The 9,413-nt window shown below is 37.3% G+C and overlaps 1 pseudogene; it reads left to right on the top strand.

Annotated features, from left to right (window-relative positions):
- Nucleotides 1–7,862: 7,862 nt before the first annotated feature.
- LOC148019926 (uncharacterized) lies at nucleotides 7,863–8,826 on the top strand (annotated as a pseudogene).
- The last annotated feature ends 587 nt before the right edge of the window (nucleotides 8,827–9,413 follow it).

Below are 9,413 nucleotides of genomic sequence, written 5' to 3'. Positions count from 1 at the left end.
TACTTAGGGATACATGCATAACATTGGTATTGGAAAATGTATTTGGGAAATTTTTGAGCCCTACTATTGCAAACATAAGATATAAGATGCAACATAAGCATTCGTTGAGATTAATCAATCTTGAACTTTACCCCTCTCTCTCTCTCTCTCTCTCTCTCTCTCTCTCTCTCTGAGTTTCTACACGTGCACGAGGGAATAACATAGTATAAGATGTTAATTGATAACAATATGCAATAATTAGTCTATGAATTTCGTTACATTCTGTTATCTTCTTATCATAACTTAGAGATTGCTATGTATTCTTATGGAATTTAACATCTTAGTATGATAAGCTTCTAGTGATTGAGCACTATTCGATGTACTATGAACTATAAATCAATGTTTTCCATAAATCGTGATAGGTTTTATATGTATCCCTAATAAGAAGGGCACCATAGTGTGTACTTTGATGATCATTAAGAGAACTTTTGGCTCCTTAGAATCACATATAGTTTGATGCTTATTAAGACAACCCTTCTTTCTAATTATGGAAATAAAAATTGTATTTAAGGTGGCACCTAATAAGCTAAGTTTTTTTGTTCCCCATGATAGCTAACCCAAGGAGTTATGGAAGCACATGAGAAATCTCAAAGAGTATGATGTAGTAAACTCACCTTTCTTTCCTTTTGCATTGTAGTCATGATGGCCAAAAGGGAGTAAGGAATGGGTTCCTTCTTACATTCTAGTTGGTGATTATCACTTTATACTTTTTGATGATTACCATTTTTTAAAGTTTCTTGTTTTGGGAGCTTCTAAAATTGGTGCTTTGGTAAATCATGGTATCTTTGAACTTCATTACATTGCTACATTCTTGATAATCCTTAAACCTTGGGATATATGTTGCTCTATGGAATTTGAGGAATAGATAATAATATAGAAAGAATTTTAGATTAATTTAGATTGAGATATATTGCATGCAATCACTTTTTGTATATATCAATCCCCTTTGTATACCAAAGAGAGGTCACAATTTTCTCTACTAGAAGGACAATTAGCATAATTTCATGAACATGATTAAAAGTTTAGTTATAATTGTTATTCACTACATAGCCGACTAATATTCTTTAATAGTAACACATATACATGATATCTCATTTGTCTTAGTTGAAGGAAATACTGCTTTTATTTTTGCAAAAATTGAGTTCAATTAAATTAAAAAATTGGTAGCTAATGCTTATTTTTGTCTAACATATTGCTATCTGTCTATAAGCATGGAACCTCTTCACAATATCCCAATATTCTCCTACATCAAATTCTCAATCTAATCATCATGTTGTTGTTGCTTGTTGCTATTGTAAACTTGCTACAAACCTCACAAGTGTAGTTCATATACTCCCATAGTGATATGGATCCATGTCTATACATGAAGAAGGACCATAATGGTAGCCTTATTATCTTGGTGCTTCATGTGGATGATATACTTATTGTTGGGAGTGCTCCTACTGAGTTGGATGCTTTAAAAATCTAGCTCAAGAAGAGCTTTGAGATGAAGGATATGGTGCATGCCTCACACATACTTGGTATGCACATAATGTGTAATCTCTTTAAGGGACTTCTCTACTTATGTTAGCAGGAGTACATTCATAGAGTGCTTGGGTGATTCCATATGAAGGATGGTAAGTCTATTGGTCATCCTTTACCTTCTCATGTGAAGGTTAGTAAGGTTGATTGTCCCCAATTAGATGATGAGAGGTAAAAAATGGCCAAGATTCCATATGCATCTATAGTGGGTAGTTTGATGTATGCCATGATAGCCACTCAATTTAACATAGCATTTGTAGTGGGAGTTATGGCACGTTATATGGCTACACTTAGCAAGCAACATTGGGACATAATAAAGGGTATCCTAAGATACCTTAAAGACACTACAGTGCATTTGCTATGGTAACCAAGATATAGGAGTCATGGTTTATATTGACTTGAATTTTCATTATATTTATGTTGAGAATAGCAAATGATGCTTGGCCATAGAGGCTAGATGTATGCCCTGAAGAGGCTAGGAGATATGCCAAAGATGCATACTCTAGAAGCTATAGGAAGAGATGTCTTGAATCCCATATGCACAGTGAGGAGAGTGGAGAAGCTGGAAAGCTATAAAGACATGTACTTGGTTCACTTTTCAATGGAATACAATTGTACTTTGTCCTTTCAGTTATAGTTAGTATCATACTTAAGATTGTGTTTATGAGTCCAAGCTAATCTATCTTGGAACCTAATTCACTTGAGTAACAATTGGTCTATCTTATCTATGTCATCATGAACATTGTCTTTGTGTTTCATCCACCATAGCCATGCTCTAGATCCATGAAATTTTCAACATGGTATCAAAGCTCAATCGAGCATGGCTAGGCTCAACTCAGCTACTCTCTCTCTCTCTCATTGATATATATATATATATATATATATATATATATCTCATTGATATCTCTCTCATATTGATATGATGCATCCTAGGGTTTGGCCGTCTCTATTGCCAGCCATGGCCGTGACATCTTGTAGCTCCAAGCATCTCATTTTTATTGGTGGCTATAGTGGACGTTTTCCATGAGCTTCCTACTCTCAAATTAAGAGTTGACCTATGCAAGCAGTAAAACCCTAGCACATTGCGTACAGTAGAAAGGCATCCTCTGGATAGTTCCTGAAAGATAGTTGCGTGCCTAGCAGCGTCGCCAGAGAAACACCTTGAAGTCGTGAACGCATGAAATTTGCCATTTCCTTTACAAGATCCAAGCTCTTCCCTTTGTCTTGAGCTTGTGGTAGGTTGCTCACTATGGTTTGCGGATATTTCATTGTGAATGGTGATGACGCCTATTGGTGCCTGGATAGCCTTAGTGTTCCTTTCCTTTAGTAGGTGATCCACACGAACCAACTCCTTTAACACTTTGGCTAGTGTGTCTCTTTGGAAGCTTGAATTGCTTGCTAGTGCTCTTTAGAGTTCCTCATCCTTGATTCCATTTGAATATAGATCAGATTGCTTTCTGGGGGTTTGGATGTTGGTAATGTAATCATGGTCTTCTCTCTATCTTTCTAAAAGTGATGTTCAAATCAATTTGACAATCAGGTTATCAATATATCCTACTTTCAAGAATCTCTTGATGAAGAGGTCCTTGAGTGTGTTAAAGTTATTGTATTCCATATCATTGAGGCTAGTGAACCAAGTGCATCCCTTTTCTCCTAAGTACAATGCAAAAGCTTGTGCACATTGACTAGCATCCTAGAGGCTGTTGGTCTTGCAAACTTGCTCAAATTGCTGAATGAAGGTGTAAGGGTCGTCTCCTATCTTGTGCTTCTTTCTTGACTTGTTTTGTGACTATCAAGTTTTTTGTTTGGCTCATGGTGTTGGGTGCAATTCCTCACCCTACTAAGATTGAGGAGACCAATGTTGTGCTACTCCATTTGTTAGCCAAATTATCCAGCAGCCTCTTATTTAAGAGTTTGAGTGGTGTGAGGTCTACCTCAAGGGCTCTTTCTTTATATTGGCATTGGCTTCTGGTCTAGTTCTTCCTGCGAATGCCGATATTCACTTGACCTAGCTTAGTTTTGATTCTCTCCTTTGCTTGTTAAGTTTTTGTACTTGAATTTGCAACTTGCTATAACATGTCCTTTCTTGGCCTTCTCTCCTCTTCTAGTTCAATTAGTATTTCATGTGCCAATATCCCCTTGTGCACTACCCTCATCTTCTGATCATATTTCTATAATAGTTATTGGATTTCTTTTGGGGATTTGCTAGGGTCTACATTGGATTCAAAAGTAGATAAGGGCTCTAACTCTTGTTGTTAGACGAGAGTTACAATGAGGCTGATCAGGTTAGAGAAGGAGTAGTGGTTCTTGAGGAAGACACTTTTTGCTCCTAGGGTTTGTTGAGTGATCCATGAGTTGCTCACTTGGGACCGAATTGATCCTCACCTTTGTAGCTCTCGGCGGCTAGTAAGGTGCGCTGATGGTTAGGACATCTTCTTAAGGTAATTTTTGATGGTGGGTCCATTGTTTCGAGTGTTTTTCCCTTCCTAATCCATGGTTATCAAGCTTTTTAGTGATGGATGTTTGATTGCTTTGTTTTTTCCAATCCCCTTATTTTGAGTCAGGTAAAATCTCTCTTGTGTTTTTCCTTTTCAATTTACATATTTCAATTCATGTTAGAGAGTGCAAGTGTGATGTGCTCAATTAGTATTTTTTCTTTTCCATAATTAATGTGTTTTAATGCAATGCAAATGGTTTCACGGTGATCATGCTCAAGTAGGATGTTTATCTTTCCTTTTCAAAGCAGAGACAAACATCGACCACAATAATGCGTTCTTATGCTTCATGAATTTGTTACTCTCTTCTTAGTGACTCAATCCTTTGCTACTACTCATGAGGGTAATTTAAGGCATAGCTAAGTCCTCTCATAGTCAATTGTTCCCTAGGTATAGTCAAGTCCACAATTAGAACTATCACTCTTAGCACTCTTCTCACGAGAGGTTTAAAGTTTTGTCCATTTCTTTTAGTTTGCTACCCACTCAAGTTGCTCTCACGACATGTCTCTAGACAGTCTCTTAGTGATTGCACTCCTCAATCTTGATTGGTACTCTCTTCGGGTTGTGTTTGCTAGATGGGTTCTAATCTAGTTGAGTTCAAGCATGGGTCTTACTTTGAGTCTAGTTCTTGTGGAAGATTGAGAAGAATTCGATAAGCACTCCAAGTCCATTTGTACAATTAGGTTCTAGACAAATTTTAAGGACATTTGAGGACCAAGTTTAAGCATCTTGTGTGCATTAGCATGCAGGGTCATGGGGTTTGCATGTGCCTCAAATGGGTGTTCTGATTTAGGATATGGATTCAATTTGTAGGTTGGCTCGAGTAATTGTTTTAGTGCGCAAGCTAAAGTGGTATGTTGGGTATAGGTCTAAAACTCATAGGTCAAGGAGAGACACATGCTAAGTGCCTTGAGTACTTGGTCAAAACAATCAGCTTATGTATTTTGCATATTGATAGTGGAAATCAAACAAGGAGACTTCAGATGAGTGGGCCAATTTTTTAACAAGACATGGAAAGAATAAGACATTCTTCGATGTCACAAGCACGAGGAAGTAGGATATGTACCTGAAATGCTCACAAGGACCATAAAGCATATCACGAGATGCATGTCAAAGTCCAACCTTGAACAATGTTTAGTCAACATTACTGACCCTAAATGCTATTACAGGTAAAAGAGATTTCCCTTTGCCTAGAATATAGATGGGTCATTGGAAAGAATATATGTGGGTCCATCTCAAGGTCTCGATTGTTTATTTGAGTAAGAAAGACCCAAATTCATCCAAACTCATACACATTGACAACATGTGTAATCTTTCTTTGCCCATAGCCTGATTCCCTTCCTTGGATACACGATTAGTTCTTAGCTTACAATTGCTTGGTAGCCTACTCTTCAAAATTGGAAAGAGAGGGAGTGGTACCTTTACCTTGATCTTTCTTCTTTGCTTGTTTGTCTTCCCCTCCTAGGGTACTTTGGTTGGATGCACACTACTCTCATTTGAGCACTATGTTCAACTAGTTTGAGAGCAAGGTTTGTAACCTCAAGGTGAGACAAGTCTCATGCATCTTCAAGAAGGCCTAATTCAATTTTACTATTTTCAATCCTTAGAATACAAAGAAAGGTCCTCGACTTGTGTCCCACAATAGTGTCTAGTAGGGATTGCCCTAGCCTGAGTGTTAGGAAAAAGATGATGCTATGGTTTTACACAACCTTTTGTCTTCAACTGACTCTCAGAAAAGGGTAACCTCATGTTCATTTAATTCATTAGGGGTCAAGATAAGCATTACAATTGAGCTCGGTTTGATGGCCTAACTCAAAGTTTCATCAGAACCAAGGCATTTGATTCGATTGTTCGGCACCTGAACAAGGGAAAAGATGATGGAACAAGTGAGCTTTTGAGTCTTATCGACAAGAGGGGTGATGAGGTGTTCCAAAGATTTTGGTGCTCCTTCCAAGGCTCTTCAAAGAGAAGGAAAATACATCATCATCTTAGCTCTAACTATGTAAGTTGATGCTTTCATGCATTTGACAAAGAACTTGACTCATAGACATTTGATTTAAGAAAGGGAAAAGAAACAAATCATATATCTTGGCATCAGATTGTAGAGAGTTCAACTTTGGAAGCGGCATTCTAAAGCACATTCGACTATCGATATGCTATGATATCTGTGGAAATGTACAGATGAATTGCAAAGGGCACATTCGTGAACGTGGTGGCCGTCATGAATCGAATGAGAGTCGACATTCCAAGGTGTCTATTACAGGCATGCTCTTTTAGATTAGACATTAATCGACTTGAGGGCCCCTAAGTTTGAGCCCCTAGTGAGAGCTTGGAGCCTTGGAGGTCCTATAGGCTATAGGCTATAGCTTATAGGTGAAAGCCCAAGACATTGAACCCTAGCCCTTAGGTCCTTACGTATGTATACATATTTAATATATATCTATGATGACACCTTACCCCATAGGAGCAAACTTCATTTGAAACTTTTACTCTAATTCTTAGGTTTCATTGTGACCCCTTGTCCTTAATTTTTAGGTGTCAATTGACGCCCAAAATCCTCAAGATGCCCAAAATGGGCTTCAAATTTAAACACTCCGACTCATCGGTCTGTGACCTAGTGCAACCTTTCAATTTCCTGCAAAAAGAAGATCAAATCGAAGCTTGAAGGCTGAAGGTCAGGGAGTCGAGACGGACTGATTTCTGCTGCTACCCCAAACTGCCCCTGGCGGTTCAGTCTTAGCCTGTTGCTGCCCAATGTGGCGGTATATATTCCCTTGGCAAGTTGGTAGTGCCTGTGCCTTTGTCAAAGATCAATTATTGAGAGGATTTATCATTCGCTGTTGTGTCTGATTCATCATCCCTCTCTGACTGTGAAATCGAGTACACTACCACTGTACCAGGATTTAGCATACGAGAGTCGAGGCCCGAGAGTTTGGGTGCTGGCCTCCACTGAAGAAATCTTCATAGTAAGGTAAAGCAGTGACATATTTTTCATTTGTATAATGTTCTTTTCTAGTTTATCAAAAGATATTCATACAATCTCACAACACCCTAATATAGTAATATTTACAAGTTGAAACTTATATGTCATTTCAGGTTCTTAGGCTTTTGATTAAGTTAGTATATCAACCCTTGTGAGGATTCTAGCCAACTTACAAGACACCCTTTTACAAGCATCAAGGTAAGAGTTCTAATTCTTCCAAGTATATGTCTATTCAAATTATATGAGAAAGATCAGAAATTTTGAAAACCATTATTGAAATATTTTTTTAAAACGTTGTTAATAGATGAGTCAACGAACTTTATTTGATATACTTGGAAAGGGAAAACAAAAGGAAAAAGTTAATCCAAATGTTAACCTAGAAGTGAATCCAAATATAGAACTTAATGTCTATCTAGAAGACAATCCAGATGTTGATCTAGATCTTCATCGTCAACTCTTTGGCAACACTCTAGAGCATGATGAAGATGAAGACAATGAGATTGAAAATGAAGACAAGGATAATGAAATGGAGGGTGATATAGAAAGGTTGCCATGAAGGCTTGGTTGCAAAACTACAAAGGGAAGTGCCTCATCTTATTAGCACACATTGTATTGCTCATAGAGAAGCCCTTGCCATTGTTGATGGAGCTAAGTGTTTTCCTTGCCTTTCTTATATCAATAAAATCGCAAACTAGGTCTACTCTTGGATAAATGCCTCAAGTTTACATCATACAACTTTTCAAAGTCTTTTACAAGAAATGAATATACAAGTTTTGGAAGTACTTCAAATCCATGATGTTAGATGGTTGGCAAGAGGTAATGTAATGGAAAGGTTATGCAAGCTAATGCTTGCAATTTTGATATTTTGGAAAGATAGCGCACGAGCATGGTATCAAAAGTTAAGGATCTACAAAGTGTTGTTTTGTATCTGTATGCTTGCTGATGTCCTAAATGACTTAAACCTCCTAAATAAAAAGTTTCAAGAAGATGCTTTGGATATCACAACAATCACTCCTACCATCGAAGTGACAATAAGATCTCTTACAAGGAAGTTCTTAGAACAACCATTCGGAGCAGGTATATCATATTTTCTCAAGTTTATGAATGACACAAGAGATGGTTTATCATGGCATGTAAATGAGAATGGTGAAGAATATATACATCAACTTCTCTTCACAAAAATTCTTGGACAAGATAAAGCAGGTATTGCTCTTGATAATGGAAAGGTGATGTTGATAGTTGTGTTCAACTTGCAAAATAATTTGTTGGAAAGATCATAGATTGTGTGAATGAGCAGTTTCCAGATATGTATGTTTTTGGTGCAACAAGATTGTTCTCTCCACAATATCTTCCACATGATCCAAAAGAAAGAGAAAATAAGGTCAATCTAGGTTATTGCGAAAGTTTAGTACTTCTATTTTGGATACTCAAGGATGCAAAAATGAAATCTATGCATTCATTGACACGTTATATTTTGGATGTGAGGGAATGAGTATGAAGGATGCATGGCGTGTTTTCTCTAGCAATTTTGATTGGCAAGCAACATATCCAAACTTGATGAGATTATGGCAAATTCTTTTAGTTCTTCCGACTTCATTAGTAGCATGTGAACGAGGCTTTTCTAAGCAAAATATAATCAAAAGTGATTGCCGCTAACTATTGAAGGTGTAGACTCTTGAGGCATTAATGTGAATTTCTCTTATTGGGCCTGACATAAAAAGCATTGATTGGGCCTTGGTCTATGAGAAATGGGAGCCTGTAAAGACACGAAGACTACTTGATTTGTAGTTCTTGCTTGTTGCTCACCTTGTTTTCTATCATGGTGAACTTTATCAATTAACTATAATGTACAAGGGTCTAGATCTTGGAAAAAAATTTGGTCTTAAAAATATGAAACCAAGGTTTTTATTGTGATTTTCCACACTAGTTTATACTTGTTTTTTGTATCATATATTATGGGACCTTACCATCTTATATTAAGAGTTGTTATCTCTTAAGTTCCATCTAAGAATGCTCCCTTGTAAGCTTCTTGGAAGTTGATGCCTAAATTTAGAGCAAAGGCATCAAAATGAAGCTCACAAAAAAGGATAAAGGCGTCATTGATTTTGTGTTGAAGCCCAACCTTGGGCATCAATTTTAAAGCCTCTGATTCTAATTCAACACTCACATGCCAAAGCTAGAATTTAGACTCGAGCCTCGAGGTATGCTTCTACTTTGTGTTTCTACCTTATTTTTAGCCATCTTCTTTCTCTCCTATTTCTTCTTCTCAACATTGACTTGGATGCGATTTATGGTTGAATGCTATCCCCTATTGGAACACTATCTCCTAGGGTGAGTTAGATGGTAGCATTCAAGAGTGTGTCCAAAATGCACCA

The sequence above is a fragment of the Lygodium microphyllum genome, chromosome 19 (genome assembly GCF_053477565.2).
Source record: "Lygodium microphyllum isolate KBCC chromosome 19, Lygodium_microphyllum_v1.1.10, whole genome shotgun sequence".
NCBI lineage: Eukaryota > Viridiplantae > Streptophyta > Polypodiopsida > Schizaeales > Lygodiaceae > Lygodium > Lygodium microphyllum.
Note: the sequence above shows the minus strand (reverse complement) of the source record. Positions and strands in the feature narration are given on the sequence as shown.